A 24,374-nucleotide genomic window follows, 5' to 3' on the forward strand; every position below is an offset into this window, starting at 1 on the left:
GACTTGATGCCATGATCTTCATTTTTTGAATGTTGAGTTTTAGGCCACTTTTTTCACTCTTTCACCTTCTTCAAGAGGCTCTTCAGTTCCTCTTTGCCTTCTGCCTTAAGGGTGGTATCATCTGCATATCTGAGGTTGTTGATATTTCTCCTTGCAATCTTGATTCCAACTTGTGCTTCATTCAGCCCAGCATTTCACATGATGTACTCTGCATAGAAGTTAAAGCAGCATACGGCCTTGACTCCTTTTCCAATTTGGAACCAGTCTGTTGTTCCACGTCCAGTTCTACTGTTGCTTCTTGTCCTGCATACAGGTTTCTCAGGAGGCAGGTAAGGTAGTCTGGTATTTCCACCTCTTTAAGAATAGCTTTGACTACATGGACCCTTGTTGACAAAGTGATGTCTCTGCTTTTTAATACCTTGTCTAGGTTTGTCACAGCTTATCTGCCAAGGAGCAAGTGATGCTTTTGAATGAAAATTTTTAGCAATATTTTTGAACAAAAAGATTATTTTTTGGCTATAAGCTTTTTACGCATAAACTTTTCATGTACAATTTAGTAGTCTGCATTTTAAAAAGAACTTAATTCTATGAGATACTTTCCATTTTCTAAAACAAATTTCATGAACTGGCTAAATCAGGGGTTTTGAAGAATTATATGGAGGTTGGTGTTCTGAATGGATAAGAGAGGGAGAGACTGGAGGTAAAGAGATTAAGAGACAATACATATAAACTAAGTGTTCATTTACTTATTCAGCTACATTTACTAAGGACTTATTATAAATGAGCTAGTGTAATAGGCATTCACAAAACAATCATTTTTTCTTTTTTAAATGATAGGATCCGCTCCTTGAACTTACAGTGTTCTGAGTATCAGCGACAGGGATAGAAAGGAAAAAAAAATCTTTCCTCTTTTCAGCTTCCTTCATAGATGTAGCAATGCTGTAATAGACAGAATAGAAGCGTCCCATTAGCAGTGACCCAGAGAAATGTTTTGCAAGAATTGTGAAAGTTTGAAGTTCTAGTGGAATATTTTTCTTGTTTCACTGATAGATTTTTCTATTATTGTAACTTTCTCCTTTGAGTCATGCTTTTATCCTTTTTTGGTTCTTTTGACTACTGCTTTTTAAAAAAAATCAAAAGTAACTAAATACTAAGTAAAAAGGAATGGCTAATATGCTGCTATCTGAGAGACGGTCAGTGTTTTGTTTTTCTATTTTGGAAACCTTTGCAACTGGTTATCCTCCCTAACTTGAAAACTGTTTCCAAAACGTTATTTCCTACCGCCTCAGGGCATACTATCCTTTTCTCTTTTAAAGGCATCCTTCAAAATACTCTTCTCCCAGATGGAAAAGCAGCAGGGAGTCAAGGTGTGGAGTTAAGTCAGGCTGCAAGTTGCCACTCCCCTTGCCCTTGCCTCAGTTACTGCAAGAGCATACATCTGGGGATAAATCCTTGTGTGGTAGAGTCAATCCTCCTAGTGATTATGAAGGGAACAAAGAGAGGGCCCTTCCACGCTTCAGAGAAAGGTGTTCTCATAAACACTAATTCAGGATAAAAAGAAACAGAGGAAATGAACATTTAAAAAGATTAACTCTGAATGATACCTATAAGGTCAGTTGTTCAATAAGGAAAAGCAGCGAGGGAGTACAGACCAGGACTCGGCTGGATAATCTTGGGTAGGTCACTTAAACTTCTTTGAATCCCTGCCCTACTTAAAAGAGTTTGGACCGAGGATCTCTTAAGGTTCTTTCATCTATAAAATTCTATGGTTCTAGGATGGAACCATCCTAGAAGGGCCATTCTGTTGATTTCCTAGTCTCCAAGAGGGAGATAACTAGTTTCTGGGAGAGGAGCTGACTGCCTTGATGGAGAATTATCAACGCAGAGGTGGGTGAACTTCTCATTTACGGGGGTTCGGACCGTAGCGATGCTTTTGGAGAATTTCCACGAGGGCCTTTCCCTCGTTGTTTAACCTGATTTTACAATTCTCTTGAAGCTTTGGGATGGCGGAGCGGGAAGAACCTATTCAGACTGGGATTGTTCACTTCAAGCATTTCCTTATTGTTAGATCTTAAAAAAAAAAAAAAAAAAAACCGCCAAGAAACAGATCCGAAAGGGGTGGCAGGGGAAACTATGATTACGGGATCTCGAAAGGCCTGTAAAATGCGCTTCCGCATTTTCATCTTTTCTTTGGCATTAGGACCTTTTAAAAAATAGATTTTTGGCGGAGTGGGCCCAAGAATGAGGCTGAGAACAGTAGAGGGGGTGCTGGCCTCGGGCAGCTCCGGATCGGGCTCTAGCCGGCCGCCAGGCGGGCTAGGAGCTACAAGGGCGCGGCTGCGGGCGGGCGGGCCCCGGGGAGGGGCTTTGCGGAGGCGCCGCGGCCCGACCCGAGCAGGGCCGCCGGGGCTCGGCGCGCAGAGCTGCCGGGCGGGCGGTGGCGCTGCGGAGGCGGCGACCGAGGCCGGCGGGCGCGGAGGAGGGGCCCGAGACTGGGGCGGCCGGCGGCAGCCGCCTCGGTGACGACTCCCGGCAGCGCGGCGACCAGAGGAGGCCGAGCCCCGGGCCCCGCCGTCGCCGCCGCCTCGGGCTGTCTTCCTTCTCCTCCAGTCTCGGCGGGGGCGTCAGGAATGGGCCCCAACCGCCGCGGGCCCCGCACGCTGCGCCGTCCGTAGGCCCCCCAGCAATCGGAGGCCGGCCGGCCGGCCTCTCACCAACCCTCACCCCAGCCGAACCGTCCCCACCCCAAATCCCCGGGAAGGAAGATGAGGGAAACGGGCCCGGCGCTCAGCAGCCAGAGCAGCAGCAGCAGCAGCAGTGGTCGGGGGAGGGTGTTTCGCCGTTTCCTCTCAGCCGCCAGGACAAGATGGCAGCGTCCGCGGAGAGGGGCTGAGCCCGGGCTGGGTGGTGCCGCCTGCTGAAGCGCTTGGCTCCCTGTCCCCGGCACGGCCCCGCACCCACCCCGGACATGCTCAGGGCTGCGGCCGCCCGAAGAGGGGAGAGCGCAGGCCTCTAGGAAGGTAAGGGACTAGGGTAAGGGGGCGCCCCCACCCCGGGGCGGGGGTTGGCGGTGGCGGGGGGAACGGCTCCACCAGCCGCGCCTGCGTTCGGAGGGCCAGCGGGCCCCTCCTCCAGACCCTCCCTGGGCCCGACGCCCCCTAAGCGGTCCGCACCCGTCGCGCGTTCCGCACCCGGATCCGCATCTCCTGTGCGCTCGTGCTCCGCGTTTCCGCCAGGCCCCCTTGGGGTGGCGGCTCCAGGCGTCTCCCTCGAGGCCGAGGCGCCCCAGGCCCGAGGCCGCCGGACGCGGGAGGCCGCGCGTGGTTCCTGCGCGCGGTGGCGCAGCCTCCGGGAAGCCGCGCTGGGGCTGGGCCCGGCGGCCCCCGCCGCCCCCTGCCAGGGTTGCGCAACGGCTCTTCCCAGCAACCGAAGTTTTGTTTAGTCCCACTGGTGGCGGGGGGGGGGGGGGGGGGCTCTTCCCTCCCCGCAGCCTGGGCCGTCACTACGGAGACCTCTTGTCTTTCATTAAGGGGAACAAACACAAACACACGCACGCACGCAACTTGAGCGCCGCGGCCGATGGCTGCGTCCCTGGCTTTGTGGCCCAGTCCCCAGCGTCGTCGGGCGGCGGGTCCGGAGGGTGTCAACTCGAGGGACGTGAGTGCGTGTGATTGTTGGGGAGGAGAAATGTGATCCGCCGCTCCGCGTCCCCCGCCGCGGCCGGAGGAAGGCGTGGCGGCCGCGCGGCAGGTCTGTTGCCGGCGTCTCTCGTTACGGTGGCGGCCGCCCGCTTCCCTTCGCGGCGCTGGGAGAACTCGCGGAAAGACTTCGGAGGAGAGAATGTCTGTTTTCCTGTCGAGAGGGAGACGGCTGTTTTAACATGGTATGTAGCTCTCGGCGAAGCCTGTTGTTTCCCAATCTTATCTCTGCTTGAGGAATTGCGCTGAAGGGTGTGTGCGTAAATTACCTTGGACCTGTTACAGAGCAGTCACAACACGTTCAGTCCTTGAACCGTGTTTTCACAACCTCTTGCTGCCCTGTTAGAATGTATTTTTCCACCTGTCAGTCGCTGCTTCTCATTAAAAGGAGCTTCTGTTAGCAACAGAGAAGTTTTTCAGATTATCGTCCAGTTTACAGACAAAGCTCATGGTTGATTCCATTGTCAACTTTGATGTCTCTCTGGTCTAGGGCCAGAAAAGTTAGCTGGTAAACCAGCCTGTGCCTCTGTTTAGTAGTTTTGTGATTATTATTATTTTCTATTTTAGGTATTTGCTTGTTAGCTGTAGCTTCTGAAGATGAAGGATTTATATTTAAACCGTTTCCGTTTATTTCCAAGTTTTAATTACTGGGCGCTTTAAACTTTTAAGAGGTTCTCTTAATCAAATTTTTGATGAGAACTTTTAAGCAGGATCGGTGAGTTTTGTTACCCAACTAAAAACATTTTAATCCTGCATTCTCAATTTTTCAGAAGCTAGGCAAGCCTCACCATATGTTTGATAAGTCTAAATTCTGCTTATGCTTGCAAGTGCGGTGCTAATTTTATACAATGAGCCATGATAAGATTTTGATAGGTCATGATTAAACTTAGGATTTAAGCAAACAAAATAAGACTGACCCTTTTTGTTTTCTTAAAAAAAACAGTTTTTATAGTTTTGTTGGTTACCTCATGCCTTCATGCCACTTAAGAGTAATTGAGATGTACCAACGAGGTAAAGTTCCATGCTTTTTAATCAACAAGCTGTTTCTTGGTATAGTTATGGGTGTATCCGTGAAGTATAGGGTACTCTTGTTTGTGAAATACGATGGTTGAGGTTTATTTTTTTTTTTCATATTTTTGAAACATTTTTAATTTGTGTAAAGGTAAAGATGTGCTGATACATTTGCTATTTTGGATATTTCATTGTGTGCGTTTCTTTTTTGGGAAAAATTGAATAATTTAATTTGTTCCTTAATTTTTTATACTCTAGGGATTATATTTAAAAAATTTTTGTGGAGAGCCTTAGCTTAAAACTATGTTTTAGAAAGATAAAATGAGCTTGAACTCTAGAACAGAGCCAGCCATTAAATGTTTCAGATTTATATTTGGACACTGCTGACTATAGTAGCCAAACATACATATTAGGCAAGCAGATCATAACCTGGTGAGCCAGTCTTAGTTTATTGTCATAATACCTTTTCCATAGAACTTGTCATTATCTTGCTTATAAACCAGTCATTGGCTTCTGGGCATGGAGTTTTAGAGTCACATAAAAGTGGATGATTTTTATGGAATAATTCTTCTTGTAAACATGCTTGAAAAGAAGCTTCAGATCATACTATTTTAATTTTTTGGATGTTCTGTCATGGGTATCATAAAACAAGGTGCAAATTACAGAGGTGGGTTTCTGTAGCTAGTAAGGCAGGGCACATAAGTATTTGTTGAATGCAGATTATTGAAAGCCCCACCCCCCTTTTTTTTTCTTGCACCTTAAAATAGCAGCAGCTGTCAAGTGAACTTTTTCATTGAGCTTTGTTTTAAATATTTGATATATCAGCATTGAGGGCATCTCTATGGAAGGACAGATGAAGAAAATGTAAATTTCAGAGTGCTAAAATGCTGTTTCCCAGTCCTGTTTCACATCCATTGAATGTAATACTTGTTTGAGTGTTTCCATTTGAATGTTAGAATGATTTATTCTGGTAACTTTTGATGTTAATTTTCTTAATATGATGATATGGTAGATTAGAATTGCATTATTGGTGGCTAGATAATTCAGAGTCTTTAAAAATATATAGTTTCCATTGTAACTTTACTTATGTTTGGATTTGGAGATGAAAATATCATGGCAATATTTAGATTGAAGGGTGTTTTAAGGACCTTTGAATTTTTCCACATTTAAAGTATCTGTCCAGAATTATTTTTGCTTCTTAACTATTAAAGGACATAAGATGCTTTACTGCATGATTATATTGTTGGTACCAAAAGAAATCTATGTGAAATTTCTGTGTTTGCAGCTGTCCTAGTTTCCTAATGTCTGAAGTTGAGACTCCCAGTGTGATATGTTTAACTTGGAAGTTACTTTTGATGACAAACCCTAGAACTTTGTAAAAATCAAGAAACCTATCAGTGTATTTTACTTTAAAAGAGCCCCCCCCCCCCACCTCCCCCACTTGCTGAAAGCTTTGTGGTGGGTATAACCTTTTCTGTGTAATGCGAATGTAAGTCTAAATGAGTTATTTGAAATGTCCTTTCTGATTCTGGATTCAGCTGCTTAAAAATTTTATATATACACACACACATGCATATATACATATATATTTGTCTAACACGTTAAAGCATACAATTTAAGTTGAATATAGGGCTATAGATTTGGAATAGAAGTTTTAAATTAGTGGAGGATTTTAGGATTAGCCAAAGTCCACTCCTTTTAGTTGGATTGGTATAATTAAGAGTGATTTGGGGGAAGAACAGTTTAATATTAGTAGCTTTGTCACAGCTGTCCTTTTTAAAAAATCTTAATCATTGTCAAGACAGAACAGACATTTGGAGGATGTATGTTACACATTTTACCCGAATATTTGTCGAATTAGACCTTGACCAATTTGGCGGATCAGGCTGTTCTCCACAGTTGCTACTTGGGCCATGTGTGACTACACAAAGGCAACATGTTGTCTCGGTTCTGAAGCACACCACTGAGTGCTAGGGTGCTAGAGCTGATCTCACTACTGCTGTGGGAATTAGGAGAACTGGATGAGTATTGGAAATACTGTATTTTTAGGGTGGCATTTATAGATTGTGTACAGTTACGACACTAAGCTGATTTACTTTGTCTTTCATATTTAGTAGTTAATGGCAAGAAAGCTGTCTTTTTTTTCTTTGAAAGCTGTCTTTTTCTAATGCAAAAGTCTTTGGATTGAAACAAACCAAGATAATATTTTTTTAGCTTAAGTGCATTTTATTTTGATCCAAACAATTTATCTAATTTTCTGAGTGAGCATTTTTCACTCCTCAGGGAGACTGAGGGGAAGGGAAGGGAAGGTAGAGAGAGGGGAGATGCTTCAGAGGAAGCTGGGCTGTGGTGGGGGTGATGATGAGGCGTGGGTTTCATTGGATTTGAGAGACTTAAGAAATCTGTTTTAAATGTTCAAGTTGCTACAAACCAGAGTTCTCTTAGTTGTAAAGGCAATGAAATATTGTGGTAGCTTGGAGGAAAGATTATGAATATGGCATTGGCACCTGCCGAATAATCATTCTTGTGAAATAATATGTTTATCATCCTTGACCAGTTTTTAAATCCTCCCCAGCCCCCAATTTATTTTCCTTAAAGTATAATTTAGGGAAGATAAACTTTGTATACAATTAAAAAAAAAAGAACATGTTACAGGCCTATCTTGAAATTAGAGGTGTGACGAGAACAGAACATATTGCCATTATGATGAGTTTGATTTATGGGAATAATTTTTAGTTTTTGGAGACCCTTAAAAATAAAACTGAAGTGCACTTAATACGTGAATTTAGGTTTTTCAAAACACAGGCTTCTTTGTTACACAGTTCATTTTTACATTCTAAGAGGAACATCTCTTTTAAAGATTAGACTTCCAGATACTTTTTGGTGTTGCATTTTCTTTCTTGCTTTGTCTTTTTTTGTGTGTGTGTTTTTTAAATGAAAAGGTGGTTACACCTAAAAGAAGTAGAGTTTTGTGGAATAGGGAAAAATAGTACTTGGCTCCTCTGAACTGTACCTTTTCCTTGATCTAAGTGCAGTAAAGTTGCTCAGTTGTGTCCGATTCTGTGACCTCATGAACTGTACTCTGCCAGTCTCCTCCATCCATTGGATTTTCCAGGCAAGAATACTGGAGTGGGTTGCCATTTCCTTCTCCAGAGGGAATCGAACCTGGGTCTCCCGCAATGCAGGCAGTCTCTTTACAGTCTGAGCCACTAGGGAAGTGAGGATCTAAGTTGTGAAAAACCGGCTATTTAGTATAACTCTTTGGTCACATTGAAAATAAGAGATTGCCAGGGGTGGTCAGATTTAGTTCTTTTTCATGTATTTTAGTTCTTATTAATGCTGGAGTACCTTTTCTAATTGGAAAAAAATTGTTTTAAGTTTGATAGATACTGAAATAATCAAATCAGCAGACTATGAATCACTCTCTCCCTCCTTTAAAATTTTGTAATCATTTATTATAAATTATATTTGATTACACACGGATTACCAAGGAAATTGTCTTCAGGATTTGATAGAAAATATAAAGCTTGGCTAATTAATTGACTAGTATTTGACTAGCCAATTAATCCATTTTAGAAATTTTAAAAAGTATTTGATTTACTAAAAAAGCATTTATATTAACTTCAAACTCTTCAACTTCTTCCTGCTTTGTTGCATATTGTTCATAAATAAAATGTTACAGTTTTTGAAAAACAGAAGGTAAACTTTGCAGAAAATAACTTGTTTAAAAATGTTTCCTCCCCTATAAAGCAATTATTTTAAAGGCGTAAAAATTTAATTACCGTATATATTGACTGTGTGTTATCTGTTTAATAATACATCAAGAGTCTTGTAGGTCTGGTAAACTATACTACTTTAGATAAATAATGCTCAGTCTTACATAGTTAATAAGTTAGATGGACTGATAACATTGAAAATTGAACCTGACTTTCTAGAGACATTTTTTTTAGAGTATAATACTTCTGAGGACTTTAAATCTGTAATTTATTGTAACTTTTAATGAGAATAAATAGGGTACAGTGACATAAAACCACAATGAAAATTAGAGGTTATGTGCTAGATAGCCTATAGCTATGATGCTGTGTTTCACTGCATTCTTAAAACAAAACATGTTTTGGGCCAGTCTCAGTGGAGACAATACAGGTATCTCTATAGTATATTAATTATAGTTTTGTATTTTAAGTTAGATAAGAATAGTATTGGGTTTAAAAGTATTGGGTTTTTAATCCAGTTAGTATGCTTTAAATATTTTTTTGTAGCTGGATCATTGACTCTGATCACAAATAAATGAAATTTTATTGTGATAGGTAAAACAATGATAAATAAGTATATGAAAGTTATCTAGTACATGTTTGAGTGCCCATTAACTGCAAATTACTGTCTATGGATTAAGGGTAAGACATGATAATCTCTGCTTTGAGGAAGTATATGCTATGAATTTTATTTCTGTGATCATCTTTCCATCAAGTCTAGCCAATTTAGTATTGTAATAGGCTTATATTGCCTAATAGAGATGTGTTGTGTTATTTAGTCACTAAGTTGTGTCCAACTATTTTGTGACCTGTGAACTGTAGCCTACCAGGTTTCTCTCTCCATGGGATTTTCCAGGCAGGAATACAGGAGTGGGTTGTCGTTTCCTTATCCAGGGAATCCTCCCAACCTAGGTATTAAATCTGCGTCTCCTGCATTGGCAGGCGGATTGTTTATCATTGAGCCACCAGGGAAGCGGTTGAGTAGTGTAATTGCCTTTATTGCCTTATGGAGACATACATATGTTAATTTAAATGACGGAGAGGGTCATTTCTCAAATACGATTAATTTCATTCTCTTATTCTCTAGTGGTTCCTTCTGGACTTGCCCAATTCTTCTATTGCCTGAGAAAGTTATTATAGGATTGCCTCTTCTAATTATATTATTACTTTCTCAGCTTGGAGTACGGCTCTCCAAATCTCATTCTTATGCCATCTGTGGGAAGAAAACAGGTGAAAACTGGGTATAGATAGAACTTCATTTTAAGGTACTTTTAAAAATATTGAAATTTCTGGCTATAACTCATTTTAAAACCACTCTTCAGGAGGGATGTTATTTGTGTACTTAATTTGTGTAAATCAAGTCTGTCTTATGTTGAAGTCCTTTTAACAGTCATGCAAAAGGCAAGTGTTGTTTTGTGTTTCTGCTGTTACAATAGTGTATGATAAATTCTTAATGAACTTTGATAATTTGGTAACATTTTGATATCTTATACATGTGTATTTAAAATGGAATTCTTTTTCTTTTTGGCCACACTGTACATCTTGCAGGATCTTAGTTCCCCTACCAAGGATTGAACCCAGGCCCCCACAGTGAAAGTTGTGAGTCCTAACCCCTGGACCACCAGGGAATTCTCTAAAATTGTTTTCTGTATGGGAACCTACTCAGAGTATTAGGGACTATAACATAATTGGTTTCCTAATAGCTTTTGAGTAGGAAATAGTTGGAATGCTTGCCTTGTCAGTTGCCCTAAGCCTAGTGTGACAGTGCTGGAAGTATTTCTAGTGGCTACTTTGAAACTTGCAAAATCACTTTTAAAGTATCTCATACCTGAAGTTATATCTAGCTTGAAATTGTTTCCTATTAATCTGATTGGAAGAAAATAAAATATCTCAATTTATAACCTATTTTTATAAAATAATATATTCCATTGTAGGGGAAAGGTTACATTAAAAAAATATAAAATCATATCTAAACTGTTCTTTGGTCAGAGACCATGTCTCAAAGGTTTTTATATCTCCTCAACTGCCTGCTTGACATTGGGAAATCAAATATAATTATCATTGATAGTGTGATAGTGAAGTCGCTCAATCGTCTCCGACTTTTGCGACCCTATGGACTGTAGCCTACCAGGCTCCTCTGTCCATGGGATTTTTCTAGCCTAGAGTACTGGAATGGGTTGCCATTTCCTTCTCTAATAAAAGTAGTCATAAATCATAAAAGTAGTCAAATACTGGCATACTTTATTGAGTAGCTTGACTGGTACCTGACCAAGCAATTGTGAATGTATCAAAGACCCATTTGACTTCTCAAAACGCTATTTTTCCCCTTACCTCCTTAATTCTAGCAAATGAGTTTGTTTCTTAGGTAGAGGTCAACAGACATCAACTTCCTCCAGATTTCCAACCCTTTGCTTCCGAGTATAACTTCTACCGTCACCCATTTTGTTTTTCCACTAATCTCTCAAGAAAAGAAATACCTCTTTTCCTCCAAGACTACTCCCTATTCTCTTTTGTGGATTTCATCCTAAAATGTTTTTCAGCATCTTGAACCTATCCAGTAACTTCAGTTTCCCTCTTTTTCTTGACCCCTTTTCTTCGATCTTAAACAGGCATCTTTTAATTGTGCCTCCGAAGGTCTGCGGACCTATCTTCCCTACTCTATTTCTTCCACATTTCTTAATGTGTACTCTAGCCTCTACTTGCAGTCCATGGGGTCTCTAGGAGTCGGACGTGACTGAGCGACTTCACTTTCACTTCTCACTTTCATGCATTGGGGAAGGAACTGGCAACCCACTCCAGTGTTCTTGCCTGGAGAATCCCAAGGATGAGGGAGCCTGGTGGGCTGCCGTCCGTGGGGTTGCACGGAGTCGGACACGACTGAAGCAACTTAGCAGCAGCAGCAGCAGCAGCAGTCTCTACCTGACAATGTAGCTCTCTGTCCATGCCACTCTGGTGAAGTTACTCCCGCTAAGCTCTCCAGTAGTTTTCTTTTATTCGTGGTTTGTGTATTTCTCCAGATGATTGCATCCAGTCATTATTCAGTTCTCAGCTTCTTGTAGCTCATCTTCTGAATTGTCTCCTGAACTCACTGTTTCCTGTACAGGTAGCTCAAACTGAATTAATAATCTTACTTCCAAATTTGTTCCTTTTTCTGTATTTCCTTTTTGGTATTCATATTTATTTTCTGTTGTGGTTTTAATGTTTGAAACTTTAAGTCTTAAACTATTTTTTTTTCTGATGAGTGTATTAAAAAAATAAATACTAAATACTAAAAACAAGACAAACAGCCATAACTGCTTTGCAAAACAACATCTTTCAGTTTTTATCAAGTCTCCTTTTTGGAAATCCATATTAAGAAAATAAAGTATGTATAAAAACTATATGAAAATATTATTTACAACTTTATAAATGTGAAAAAACTGGGAAAAAAGCAGTCTAGCAGCTTACGGTATGCATATGTGGTAGAATATTATGCTGCTGTTAAGAGAACAAATTGACATCAGGTTATACATGTATTATGATTATAAGCATGTAATAAAACATACATTAGAATGACTGAAGGAAATGTTTTTATGCAAAATGTTAAATTTCACAGATTAGTCCACTCATTCTAGCCATCTGATTTCAAGTAACGATAAGGCTTAGTGATAATTTTTACTCTCTGAATTTGCAAGACTTCTGTGAATAAATAACATTTAAGTCATAACATTGTGATATGACCATTTTGGCATAGTCATCATGTATAGTTAATATGGAATCATTAGTTTTACATATGAGATTCTATCTAGCCTCTTACACAATTGCCTGAAAAATGGCATGAGGTCAGTTTTGGCCAATAAGAAATTTTTAGTTATTATCTGGAGGATAAATTTCTCATCAGTAAGCTATAACTACTTTGTGGCCATTTTTAAATGATTTAGTGTGTTTTTGTTTTATGCCATGGAATCAGTAGCTAGCCTTAATTTTGAATTAAAAATTAGGGGGCTTTCCTGGTGGCTCAGTGGTAAAGAATCCGTGCACCTATTCAGGAGACTCAAGTTTGATCCCTGATCCAGGAAGATCCCACATGCAGCAGAGCAACTCAGCACCTTGGCCACAGCTATTGAGCCTGTGCTCTAGAGCTTGGGAAATGCAACTTTTGAGCCCACGTGCTGCAACCATGGAAGCCAGCTTTCCTCAAACCTTTACTCCACAACAAAAGCCACTGCAAATAAGAAGCTTGCCCAATGCAAAGGAGAGTAGCCCCTGCTTACTTCAGCACAGCCAAAAATAAATAAAATAAATTATTTGGGAAAAAATGTGTTAGATATTACAGGCAACTTGAATCTCAATTACTTTCTTTTTTAAAAAATTTATTGAAGTATAGTTGATTAACAGTGTTGTGTTAATTTCTGATGTATAGCAAAATGATTTGCTTATACATATATATACACATATCTATATCATTTTTCATATTTTCCATTATGATTTATTATAGGATATTGAATATAGATATTGAGTATACTGTATACCCTGTGGTATATAGTAGGACCTTTCTGTTTACCAGTTCTATGTATAATAGTTGGCACTGCAGTCCCTGCTCTCAATTCATTGCCCCTGCCCACTTAACAGTCACAAGTCTGTTATATTTGTGAGTCTGTTTCTTTGAATTAAAATTTTTTTGAGTTAAACTTTCTTAATCATGTTTTTATCTTTTAATGCGTTAGTGTTGTTAAGAAAACTCTTTAGCCAGATAAATCTTGAGTTTTTCTTATCATTATAATTCTGATACATATAATTGTATGGTTTCTGTGAGCTTGTTGTGGAAGAAATAAATGTTTATGTGACCCTTGCTAAATGGATATAAATCTGCAGTTTTAGTTCACAGCTTATTACGTGCAACCCAACAATGTGTCACTTTAAGAAGTTAATGGTTAGAGGTAGTCAGAGCCAAACAGAAGCAGTTGTAATAGTTTCTAAGAATTCAGCAGTCCTCTAAGAGTACTTTTGAGAAGCTGATTGTTTTTCCTCTGTAGAGCTTTATGAATTGCTTTGTTCTTTAGTTTTTTTTTCTGGCTTTCTTAAGGATATCCATTGTAAATTTCTGCCCTGTCCTCTTCCTCAAATTTGTCATGAGAATAAGAGTGAGGTCTTTGTTTTTCTTAACATAGTCTCATTTCTGTTCCTTCTATTGTTTCTCGCTTGATACCATAGAGGTTCCAGAAGCGCAGGATTTCCTGATGCCATTGTGAAAGATCATCTTCACAAGAGGTATATGACATTTAAAATTTGAAAGTAAAGTTTCTTTACTTAAGAAAGGTTTTTGAAGGTACTTCACTAAATTCCTCGAAAAGGACTTTTCTATAAAATGGCTTATCTGGCAACCAGCTATGAAGAGAGAGAACGTAATTGAAGGGAGAAAAAAAATTATGAATTTAGCAGTGTAGATTGCATCAGGAACATACAGGGTCTTAACATAATTTGGAAAGAACAAGGAATTGACTTTTTTGTTCCAGTTTATTTTTTCAAGTCCTAAAATGTCTTTCATAAAGATTTTTCAAAACCAAAAGTACTAAAATCAAGCTTATGCAACTGTAAGTTTTTGTCTCTTCAGCTCTTAGAAATGCAAAACTGTTATTAGTGGTGCATGGTGGTGGGCAGCTACTGTTCTCACTTCACACTAGTTTTTAGACTTTCAACTCTTGTAGTCTGTGTAACTCTTGAGTGATAGTACTGTTAGTTATCTATGAAGAACACTGTATAGAAGGGGAATCTTAAATTTGTTTATTTAGCATAGCCCATAATTTAAAATTTTTTTGTAGAACTTGACCTTTAATTCTATAAATGTTCATTTAGAACTTTGAACTCTTATCACTTTTAAAAATCATAACTTGTCAGCAGCATTTTTTTTTCCTTATATTGCTTGATCAGCAGTGGATGTTTGATCAAATTATTAATCTATGGTTCAGCTTCCTCTGAATTGCTTCAGAGGTGTTTTAGGTTAGGAAATATTCATGCTTTAACAGTTGGTTACATGGATTTTTGTTTTAATAAGAAATAAAAATTTTGTAGTGATTCTTTTGGGACAGACTTTCCTACAAAGTAGAAGACAATTCATTTGGCTTTCTAGAATGGAGTTATTCATAACCGAAAGATGTAAGGCTGTTTAATTTTTCTAATAATCCACTGGTAGGTACTAGCATTGGTAGATATTGTGTGATGAATTTAAGGAAATTTTCTTTTGTATTTGTTTTATAAACTAGATTTGAATTATGAATCTTAAAGTTTATTTCAATAAAAAGAGTTCTTCACAGGAACTTTTCATTTTTAGTCAGCTTTTCTGTCAATATTTCCATTTCTGAGTTTTGATTTTTACATAGCTTCAAAAAAATCTGGAGAATTATATGCTTTAGAAAATGTAGTTCTTAAAAACTATTTTTCATTAACTCTCTTCTAGCCTTTCTAAAGACTTGTATTGGCAGGGTGAATTCTAGCAGCTTTGAAATGTCCAACGGATCACTTTCTGTTCCAAAAGTTGGAATGTTTTGCTAAGTCAGATGAAGCTTGTTATTTAACATGCTGATTTGTGTTATAGTCAACACATTCCCTAGATGCTTTGTTCACAATACTGCTGGAAAATACCCAAGACTTTAGTGTTTTCAAATGAATGTTTTGTAGGTACCTGAGACAGCAGGTTTATTTTATGAAGCTTTACAGTTTGACGTGGTTCATGTATATGTGGTTTCTTACGTGAAATATTTTAGTATCAGTAAAGTCCTGGATATAATAGATACAGTGACCTGTTTAATAATATAGATATTAAAAATGCCCAGTGAAGAGTTAAACTTACTAGTCACAATAAAAACTTATTTTCTGGCATACCCTGTCTTTTATTTCTAAGAAGACTTGCTGTTTTGTTTTTTATAAATATGTACTTTAAACAAAGTAATTGAAAAAGGAAAGCGTGACTAGATACTACTTTTTATTGACTAAATATTGCTAGTCATATAGTTTCATTTTCTAATTCCTATTGTAGAACCTTGTTTAGGCTAGTACTAAGGTTTTCGGTCTTTCAAGAATAAAAAGACTCTTTTATTGTCAATTTATTGGACCATATAGTGAAATACTAGTTTTAGTCTCTATTAATTGAAGAAATTACATAATGACCCAAAGCTTCAAAAGCAAGTGCGAATTAAGTAATATATTTTAATGAAAAGATTTCCTGTCACTGCTTATGAATACTTTTTTATTAACGGGGGCACATGATCCCAGGGACTTGCTCTGTGCCTGGCAATTCTAGGTGATCTAGGCCATACGCTAATAAAGTAATGCTGAAAATTCTCCAAGCCAGGCTTCAGCAATACGTGAACCGTGAACTTCCAGATGTTCAAGCTGGTTTTAGAAAAGGCAGAGGAACCAGAGATCAAATAGCCAACATCCGATGGATCGTCAAAAAAGCAAGAGAGTTCCAGAAAAACATATATTTCTGCTTTATTGACTATGCCAAAGCCTTTGACTGTGTGGATCACAGTAAACTGGAAAATTCTGAGAGAGATGGGAATTCCAGACCACCTGACCTGCCTCTTGAGAAATCTGTATGCAGGTTAGGAAGCAACAGTTAGAACTAGACATGGAACAACAGACTAATTCCAAATAGGAAAAGGAGTACGTCAAGGCTGTATATTGTCACCCTGCTTATTTAACTTCTATGCAGAGTACATCATGAGAAACGCTGGACTGGAAGAAACACCAGCTGGAATCAAGATTACCGGCAGAAATATCAATAACCTCAGATATGCAGATGACACCACCCTTATGGCAGAAAGGGAAGAGGAGCTAAAAGCCTCTTGATGAAAGTGAAAGAGGAGAGTGAAAAAGTTGGCTTAAAGCTCAACATTCAGAAAACTAAGATCATGGCATCCTGTCCTATCACTTCATGGGAAATAGATGGGGAAACCGTGGAAACAGTGTCAGAGTTTATTTTTTGGGGCTCCAAAATCACTGCAGATGGTGACTGCAGCCATGAAATTAAAAGACGCTTACTCCTTGGAAGGAAAGTTATGAGCAACCTAGATAGTATCTTCAAAAGCAGAGACATTACTTTGCCGACTAAGGTCCGTCTAGTCAAGGCCATGGTTTTTCCAGTAGTCATGTATGGCTGTGAGAGTTGGACTGTGAAGAAAGCTGAGCACCGAAGAATGGATGCTTTTGAACTGTGGTGTTGGAAAAGACTCTTGAGAGTCCCTTGGACTGCAAGGAGATCCAACCAGTCCATTCTAAAGGAGATCAGTCCTGGGTGTTCATTGGAAGGATTGATGCTGAAGCTGAAGCTCCAATACTTTGGCCACCTCATGCGAAGAGTTGACTCACTGGAAAAGACTCTGATGCTGGGAGGGATTAGGGGCAGGAGGAGAAGGGGACGACAGAGGATGAGATGGCTGAATGGCATTACTGACTCGATGTACATGAGTCTGGGTAAACTTGGGGAGTTGGTGATGGACAGGGAGGCCTGGTGTGCTGCGATTCATGGGGTCGCAAAGAGTCGGACACGACTGAGGGACTGAACTGAACTGAGGCCATACCTAAGATATTAAGCAGTTCATTTTCAAATGAGTAATGCTTGAAGAGCAGCCTTGTGCAAGAAAAACATTGTCACTTGACAAAAATTCAGACCTACAGAAAATTTGCAAGAGTAGTACAAAGAATTCCTGTGTATTTTTTCAGCTGGATGCTTCAAATGTTAACACTTTTACCCCATTTGCATTTACCTTTTCCTCTCTATATCTGTTTTTTTTCCCTGAACACTTTGAGAGTATGTTGCAGACTTGATGTCCGTATACCCCTAATTTCTCTTCCATAAAAGCAAAGGCTGTTTTGTTTTATGTTTATTTTCTGTAATCTGGAAAGTTTCTCAGGCTTTGTGTTGTTTCCTGATACTGGTATTTTGAAGAATACTGGTAGTTATTTTGTAGAATGGCCGTCAACTTGGATGTTCGTTTGTGCTTAGAAGCAGCACAGTGAAATGTATTCCTCTCAATACATCATACCAGGAGTCATGTGACGGCAATATATCCCATTACTAGAGATTTTAACATTGATCACCCGGTTAATGTGACATCTGCCTGTTTGTTCTTTTTGATTATTGTGCATCTTGTGGGAATGTACTTTTAAAATGTGTGATTGTCAAGAACTATGAAAGGTCTTGCAAACTGACAGATTAGGAATGGCTGCTGCAGAAGACAAACTCTGAGGTAAGAGATAAAGGACTTTCTTATTTCTTACTGAGCAATAGTAGCAGTCAGCGGGTTAGTATTTCCTCTGTTTCCCCAGCTCAGTTCCCACAGGGTGATGCAAACAGGGCCAGGTGACTCAGGCACAGGAGGAGTTGTGCTGCAAGAGTGGCACCCCAGGTTTGGAAAACTCAAATCTTTTGTAAGGGGCAGTGAACCCCCCTGACATGTGCGCAGGAGGGAGTCATTATCTTGGCATGAAGCAACCTGACCTTTGCTCAGGAAGACGCTATCTCTACCTTGCAAGGCTGTTCAGTATACAAATATCCTTGAGAAGAGACTCCAAAACAAAGGCATTCAGTGTCCCTGCTTACAAGACACGGAGAAGCATGAGAGATCCATGGTGAATTGTCTCCCAAGAATAATATCCTGTTATTCTTGAAACTTTCACCATTTTTTTTTTAAATTTTATTGGAGTATAGTTGATTTACAGCATTGTGTTAGTTTAAGGTATACAGCAAAGTGATTCAGTTATACATATATTCATTCTTTTTCTTACCCACTAGTTTTTGCATAATTGATAATTGATAATTATTGTTTGAATCAATTATTATGATTGTTGCCAAGTAGTTAATTTTTAATTCCATCATTCCTTTACATTTATTGCTTTTCCCTCTTTCCTGACTAATTATCCTGTGTCGCTTACTTGTGCCCCATGGGATAGCTTCCTAAGTAAACTACTCAAATGAATGGAGGCCTTTTTGTAAGAATCCACATTTAATTGGGCTCAGTGATAAGATACCTCAAACTCAGCAGATCTAAAACTGAATTCAGTTTTTCCTCTCTCATTTCTCCTTTAAAAGAATTTTTTTGTTCACATTTGGTTATCATTTTTTCAAGTCAGAAGCATGATGGTGACACTTCCTTCATTCCTCACCAAGTTCTGTGGCTTTTATCTCCTAGTCACCTATCACTGTTGGTAATCGGTACTCTCTCATTCCATTACTTCTGCCTTTGCTCAGACTCTGATCAGCTATTATCTGGATTATTAGGGTAGTCTTTCAACTGTTGTTTCCATTGCCGTCTCTTTCCAGTTTATTGTTCACAAATTTTCCTGAGTTATCTTTCTAAAATACAAATAAGATTAAAAAAATGCAAATATGATTATATTGATTTCCTATTTAAAACATTTCAGAGACACCTCATCACCCATAGCTTCTTAGTATGGAAGATAAAGTTCTTTGTGATTTTTCTTTTTAAAGTTGTCCTTCTTCTCAAGAGAATCTTTTTCTCCAGCTGCCCCTGGCAGCAAGTATATTCTAGAGCAGAGGTTGGCAAATTTCTTAAAGGGCTTGATGGGAAATATTTTAGGCTTTGCAAGTGGCATATGATCCCGGTTGCGTGCATTTTTTCTTTTTTTTTTTAAACCTTTAAAAATATAAAAGACATTCTTAGCTTGTGGGCCATACAAAAATAGTCTGGGTTGAATTTGGCTAACTGTAATTTGTGGGCCCCTGTTCTAGCCACACAAAGCCAATGTGTCATATTATTCATTAGTCTCTTCTCTTATGTGTGCTATTGGTTTGTGCTATTGGAATATCCTTCCTAAGTAGCAGACTTCTTTCCATCATCCTTCAAAATTTAGCTCAGGTTAACTTCTTAGTGAATCCTGTGTTCTTTCAGGCGTATGTTAAATCATCCCCCTTTTTTTGCTACCTGTGTGCACCATATATCTTTGTTACTGCCCTCATTAGTAATATAGTTATATGTATACATGTGTTTGCCTTTTCCTAGAAGGAGCTCATTGATGAAAAAACATGCTTCATTGTTAAATCTTCCTCCTCCTAAATATTTTTACTTGATTTGAATTGAAAGAAAAATTTAAAAGTTGAGAGAATGGGATGAAATACTGTATGGCTGACTGAATAAGCTAATAAAATATATCTTAAATGGTTATAGTTTTCTAGCTCTTAAAGAGGATATCCTCTTGTCTGGTATATTTTTTTCTTCTATATTTAAAAATTAATGTAAATGTAGGCTATGAAAGTATAGAGAGTAAGAGAACCAGTTCCTTTGCAGCTGCCACCTGGGTACAAAATAGTTCCTGCAGTTGAAGTCTCTCCTTTTCCCTTTCTTCTTGGCTTGTTTATAATTTCTGTGCATGATTTTATACTTTTGCCACATACTTAATATATCTAAAAACACAATATAGATTTGTTTGCTATTGACTTTAAATAAATAATACATATGCTTCTGCAACTTGTTTCTTGTTTTGCATTGTTCTGAGGTTTATCCATGTTGATATGTGTAATTTACATTAGTTGACTTTGCTGCATGTCTTTAATTCTAACAAGCACAATTTTCCGCACGTTTTAACATCTTTGAAATTGGGATAATATCTTAATTAGGGTCTTAACCTTATACTTGTTTTCTTTTTGCAGTACAGAAATACACGATGATTGTGCTATAAGCCATAGTTGTGTGTTGCATGAAAAAGTCAAAACAACTATATCCATTCCTTTTCTGACAGTTAGGTTGCTTCAAAATTTTGTTCCTGTGCAGCAGAGAACATTATTTTACCTGTTTTTGTTTGTTTGATTAGTGCTTTTACCTTCTTATTGTTTTAAAACACCAAAAATATTTTGTATCGGGGTATAGCCAATTAACAATATTGTGATAGTTTCAGGTGAATAGTGAAGGGTCTCAGCCACACATAGTTGTGTATCCACTCTCCCCCAGACTCCTTCCCATCCAGGCTGGCACATAACACTGAGCAGAGTTTCATGTGCTAAACAATAGGTTTTTGTTGGTTATCTACTTTAAATATAGCAGTGTGTACATGACCTTCCCAAAGTCCCTAACTGTCCCTTCCCCCTGGCAACCATGAGTTAGTTTTCTGTGACTCTCTTTCTGTTTTGTAAGTAAGTTCATTTGTATCATTTCTTTTTAGATTCCACATATAAGGGATGAGATGTGATGTTTTTCCTTCTCTGTATGATTTACTTGACTCAGTATGACACTCTCTGGATCCATCTATGTTGCTGCAAACGGCCTTATTTCATTCTTTTACTGACTGAGTAGTATTCCGCGTTGTGTGTGTGTGTGTGTATGATTTGCTTGACTCAGTATGACACTCTCTGGATCCATCTATGTTGCTGCAAACGGCCTTATTTCATTCTTTTTACTGACTGAGTAGTATTCTGGTGTGTGTGTGTGTGTGTGTGTGTGCACGCATATGTGTAGTATTCTGTTGCATGTGTGTGTGTGCATATGTATATATACGCCCTGTCCTCTTTATCCTTTCCTGTAGATGGACATTTAGGTTGTTTCCATGTCTTGGCCGTTGTAAACAGTGCTGCAGTGAACACCGGGGTGCGTGTATCTTTTGGGGCCATGTTTTTCTCTGGATACATGTGAATTAATTAATCTCTGTGAGTTTTTTAGACATTAAAATACTCTCATAGATTATTAACTCATTTATCATTTGAAATATATGTTGACAATTAGGTCAGTTAACAGGAATTCAAACTTCCACCCAAATAATACAGTGTTTGGAAAGGTTTTCATTTGTGGTATCATCATAATTATTTCACAGGGTGATGTTTTAGAAAATCTATATAATAAACTAATATTAATTTAAAAGTTATATTTATGAGCTAACCCAAGATAAAATGGTTAAAGTGGCATTACAATAATAAATAGTTGTGCATTTAATAGCTTTTTTCAGTCACTGTAAGTCAAGTCATGTGATACTTGTTTTTAGCATTCTTCTCTCTGTTTGATATCTTGTCCTTCAACTTTAAAGCTCTTAAGAAGAATGTCCTTTTATCCCTCAATAAAATGTTGACAAATTCTCAGTTGAAATGGAAATGAAGTTCTGTTATTGATTACATGGTGTCCAGTTACAAATATCATAAAAATGATTCTGAATGAAACTTTATTGATGTCTTAATATTTTTTATGCCCCCAAATATTCATGTACCTGAAAATATTTTAAAAATGGAAAAAAAATGGAAACCTTTTCTAAGTATATTTATGAAAACAAAACTTTTAAGTCTGTGGATAAACCAAACTGGAACAATTTATTATTTACATGAAACTAGATTAGAGACAGTATTGTTACCTTAAAGCCTTTTGTCTCCTTTGATCTCTTTGTCAGACCTTATGAATCAGACAGTCGTTAGTACAAAAATTAGAGTTGTGATAAAACTAGTGTTTGCAATATCATATAAAAAAATAAGTGAAAATATTTGAAACTGTGGAACACCTTGAGTCTTTATTCGTTTAACTCTGTGCTAGACTTTGTGAAAAATGCAGAAGTAGTATAAGACTTTGATAACAGAGTCGTGCAGAGAGGTTTGTACATTCGTGTTCACAGCAGCATTATTCACAGTAGTTGAAAGGTAGGTGCAACCCATGTATCTTTAGATGACTGAATGGATAAAAATATGACATAGACATTCAGTGGGATATTACTTAGCTTTAAAAAGAAAATTCTGACACATGCTGCAACATGGATGAACCTTGAAGACATTATGCTAAGTGGAATAAACCAGTCATCAAAGGATAAATGTATAACTAAACTCATATGAGGTACTTAGGGTAGTCACAATTGTAGATGTAGAGAATAGAATGCTGGTTGCCAGGGGCTAGTGAGAGGGGACAATGGACAGTTGTTTAATGGGTAGAATTTTAGTTTGGAAGAGGGAAAAAAGTTCTGGATATGGATGATGGTGATGGTTGCACAATAGTGGGGATAACTTCAATGCCACTGAGCTGTACACTTAAAAATGGTAAATTTTATGCTATATCTGTATTTTACCACAGTTTAAGGGAAAAAAATGAAGTTTGAACAAGTAGAAGAAGAAAGTTGAGTAAGGAGAATGCAAGGCATTGTTATCTTTATTAAATATATTTTTGATAGAATATTTTAAATAAAAACCTGATTACATAGTACCATGTTTAAGTTTGGCAGAAAATGACCCAGAATTTTCATATTGGCTCAGTGGGTAAAGAATCCACCTGCAATGCAGGAGACTCAGGAGACGCGGGTTTGATTCCTGGGTCAGGAAGATCCCCTGGAGGAGGACATGGCAACCCACTCCAGTATTCTTGACTGGAGAATCCCATGGTCGGAGGAGCCTAAGGGGTACAGTCCATTGAGTTGTGAAGAGTCAGACATGATTGAAGTGACATGAGCATGCAAGATAGTCAGAGTATTTCTATCTCTGCTCCCTCCCTCCCTTTTCAGAAGATCTGATATTATATAAGAATATTATTATATTATAATGTATTATTATAAGAAAAACCGTCTCTTTATGGTTAGTGGTGGTTTGGTTATCACCATTGGTTACATTGCTGTTTCGGTAATTGTAAAAGGATGTGAAGAATTTAGATAGATATCAGATGAGTCTTAAAATTTTTTTTAGAGGAGTGGGAAAATAAGGCCTATTAAAGTACCTGAGGTTATTAAACCTGAGGAATGGAAGCTTAATGGTTGCTCTACCAGGAGGCTTGACTGTCCTTAGGGTACCTGTACAGGTAGCTTCAGCTTTCAAAAGGGTAGTATTTAAAAACTTCCATTTCTTAGTCAGATGGTAAGAACAAATGACAGAGTTTATGAAATGCAGCTGCAGAGGTGTAACAGTATGTATCGCAATGAAAAATAATAGGAAATAGTAGTGAACTAAACCAGTGTTTAGAACTTAAGCAGCTTCTGGGAGTAACAACTATACTCAGTAAAATTCATGAACACCAAGGATGAGAGACTCCTTCCTCTCAGGTTATGAGTTAATGTGGTGGTGGGTGGGAGAAGGGAAATAATACTTGTGGTCAGTTTGATTAGTAATTTAGAGTTCCTTTCTTGTGGTCTGTTATAAGAACTATCTCCAGCATTGCCCCCTCCCCCCTTTTTCTTATGTGCTGTGTAAATTATGTGATACGTCTACCTTGTGTTTTAGAAAGAATTTCCTAAAATACTTTTTGAGATTGGTACTCCAGAGCACAGTGGTTGGTGAGAGGTAATTACTTTTTCTAAGCTTCCTTTAGTTGGCCCTTGGATTAAGCTGATTGTTTGCCTTCTGGTTTGGCATGCTGGGAAAGTAAAAGTAGTGACAGCTGGATTCAGAAATTGCATTAGTTTCTTTAATATCTCTAGGTAAATTATCTGGCTTTCAGCTGTTGTCCATGTTCAGTTCAGTTTAGTCACTCAGTTGTGTCCAACTCTTTGCAACCCCATGGATTGCAGCATGCCAGGCTTCCCTGCTTCCCTGTGCATCACCAGCTCCCGGAGCCTGCTCAAACTCGTGTCCATCGAGTTGGTGATGCCATCCAACCATCTCATCCTCTGTTGTTCCCTTCTCCTCCTGCCTTCAATTTTTCCCAGCATCAGGGTCTTTTCCAACGAGTCAGTTCTTCACATCAGGTGGCCAAAGTATTGGAGTTTTAGCTTCATCATTAGTCCTTCCAGTGAGTATTCAAGACTGATTTCTTTTAGGATTGCCTAGTTTGATCTTCTTGCAGTCCAAGGGACTCTTGAGTCTTCTCCAACACTGCAGTTCAAAAGCATCAATTCCTTGGCGCTCAGCTTTTTTTAATAGTCCACCTCACATCCATACATGACTACTGGAAAAATCACAACTTTGACTAGACGGACCATTGTTGGCAAAGTAACGTCTCTGCTTTTTCATATGCTGTCCAGGTTG

At 38.5% G+C, this 24,374-nt stretch overlaps 1 protein-coding gene across 13 annotated transcripts in view; it reads left to right on the top strand.

Annotated features, from left to right (window-relative positions):
- HIPK3 (homeodomain interacting protein kinase 3) overlaps positions 1–24,374 on the top strand; it is a 94,868-nt gene that overhangs the window by 9,292 nt on the left and 61,202 nt on the right. For 4 of the 13 annotated variants that reach the window (XM_042233333.1, XM_060400048.1, XM_042233335.1 and 1 more), the window contains exon 1: positions 2,482–3,020. The exons of 4 other annotated variants lie outside the window; for them this stretch is intronic. The gene's annotated coding sequence lies outside the window, so the exon portion shown is untranslated. Of the gene's footprint in view, positions 1–2,481; positions 3,021–3,754; positions 13,712–24,374 lie in introns of those variants that run through there. 5 more of the 13 variants (XM_042233334.1, XM_027979606.2, XM_060400046.1 and 2 more) reach the window with 2 other exon arrangements.

Source organism: Ovis aries, chromosome 15, assembly GCF_016772045.2.
Source record: "Ovis aries strain OAR_USU_Benz2616 breed Rambouillet chromosome 15, ARS-UI_Ramb_v3.0, whole genome shotgun sequence".
Classification (NCBI taxonomy): domain Eukaryota; kingdom Metazoa; phylum Chordata; class Mammalia; order Artiodactyla; family Bovidae; genus Ovis; species Ovis aries.